The following is a 2,448-nucleotide window of genomic DNA, read 5'->3' on the forward strand; positions in this document are numbered from 1 at the left end:
AGGAACCGTGAGGTTGCGGGTTCAATCCCTGGCCTCACTCAGTGGGTTGGGGATCCGGCATTGTCTGAGCTGTGGTGTAGGTCACAAACTTGACTCAGATTTGGCATGGCTGTGGCTGTGGCGAAGGCCAACAGGTAGAGCTCCAATTGGACCCCTAGCCTGGGAACCTCCATATGCCATGGGTGGGGCCCTAAAAAGAAAAAACAAAACAAACAAAACAAAAAAACACTTAAGGACTCTGGAGCCAGACTTCCTGGGTTCAAATCCCTATCACCTATTAGTTATGTGACTGATATGAGTATTAGACAAGTTGACTTTTTTCCTTTGTAAAGGGTGATGATAACATCAGTGCCTACTGCATTGATTTACTGTTGAGGATTTAAACGAACCAATACTTATAAAGGGCTTCAAATAGTGCCTGGCAATGCCAAATTGTATTCAAGAAAATTAATAAAGTCTTTCCTCATATTTCCTTTAGCTATAGAATCTTAAAAAAATATTACAGGAGTTCCCGTCGTGGCTCACTCAGCAGTTAATGAACCAGACTAGCATCCACAAGGATGCAGGTTCAATTCCTGGTCTCGCTCATTGAGTTAAGGATCCAGTGTTGCTGTGAGCTGTGGTGTAGGTCACAGACGTGGCTCTGGTGTAGGCTGGAAGCTACATCTCCTATTCCACTCCTAGCCTGGCAACTTCCATATGCCGTGGATGCAGCCCTAAAAAGCAAAAAAATTAAAAAGAATTTACAGTTACAGATGGAGTGCCTCACCATCTCACTCCCTTTCTCCTCACTGGCAACCACTTTTCTGAGATTGAATGTGTACCTTTCCTATCTAATTTTTAAATTTTATTACATATGTATGTATGCGTTCATAAGCAACTACAGTATGTGGCACATTTTAAAGAATGGTATCATAAATGGCATCTTATTTCACCTTTTTTTTTTTTAGGGCCACTCCCTCGGCACATGGAGGTTCCAGGCTAGGGGATGCAATCAGAGCTACAGCTGCCAGTCTACACCGCAGCCACAGCAACACCAGATCCAAGCCGCATCTGAGACCTACACCACAGCTCACAGCAATGCTGGATCCTTAACCCTCTGAGTGAGGCCAGGGATCGAACCCACAGCCTCATGGTTCCTAGTTGGATTCATTTCCACCGCACCACAATGGGAACTCCATTATTTCACCTTTCTTCCACTCACATTTATGTATGGGCTTTGTTGCTGACACACACATAGCCCTAGGCCACATCCGGTCTTGTGACTGTACTGGGCGTAGCGTATTGATGTGTCCCCTACTGATGTAACTCTTTGCTGTTACACTGTGCCCTGATGACTCCCATGGTTCACATGTGTCAGCTTCTCTGAGGCATATATGTGAAATGCATACAATCCCTTGATTCTAAAGAATACACATCCTCAGCTTTTCAAAATGTTGCCAAATTGCTCTCCAGCACAAAGTTGTGCCGTATTTCCCATTCTGATAAGTGGAAAGTGGTATCTTGGGACTTTCATTACATTTCCATTATTTCTGGTCATGTTCAGAATCTTTTCATTGTGATTTGAGATTTTCCCTCTGAACTACCTGTTCATATCCTGTGTGCATATTTCTATTGGGTTATTTGTATTTTCCTTTTCATATGTAGAATTTTTAAAATGAAAAAAAAAATTCTAGATAGTACTCCTTTATAATAGTAGCTCTTTATAACAGCTCCAATTCGACTCCTAGCCTGGGAACTTCCATATGTCACAGGTGTGGCCCTTTAAAAAAAAAAAGAGTAATCCTTTGTCAATTACATGCATGGCAAATATATTCCTCCAGTCTGAAAAACAACAAAAAAAAGAGACTTTAGGATTTCATAACAACTCAAAAGCATCCTAGAAAGGAGCAGATCCTGTTAACATAAGAATTATTTTTCAATGTTTTAAAACTCCCAGTAGTGGCCCTCTGGTTTTAAGTAAGATTCATATTCTACTAAATCATCATTTGGAGAGTCCCCTGAACTCCCTGGAAAATGTTTTAAGTGGCTCTAACTATCTCAATGGACTAGGAGGTACTCCAACCGCAGTGAGAGGGGCTGTGTTCTAGACTCACCCTGAGTGATGTCAATTCATGATGTCAATTCATGAATCCATGAAGTCCAGTTTCTTAAATAATCTATGAAGATGTCTGGCCTCTGAAGGATAAGCCCACAAAACTGACAAAGGGCTGTGGTACCTTGAGTTCACAAAAAGGAGGCAGATTCCAAGAATACATAGTTTTTCCTTTGGCAACTGGTAAATCCCGCTGTAACATTCATTTAAACCATGGGTACAACTACCTATTAGTGGATCACAAAATCAAGTCCATGGGTCTCAATCAGCACTTTTATTTCTTTAGTGAAACAATAGAATAGAATAGAATAGAATAGAATAGAATAGAAAATACCAGAATGTACTCCACGTAG

This window comes from Phacochoerus africanus, chromosome 15, assembly GCF_016906955.1.
Source record: "Phacochoerus africanus isolate WHEZ1 chromosome 15, ROS_Pafr_v1, whole genome shotgun sequence".
In the NCBI taxonomy this organism is placed as follows: domain Eukaryota; kingdom Metazoa; phylum Chordata; class Mammalia; order Artiodactyla; family Suidae; genus Phacochoerus; species Phacochoerus africanus.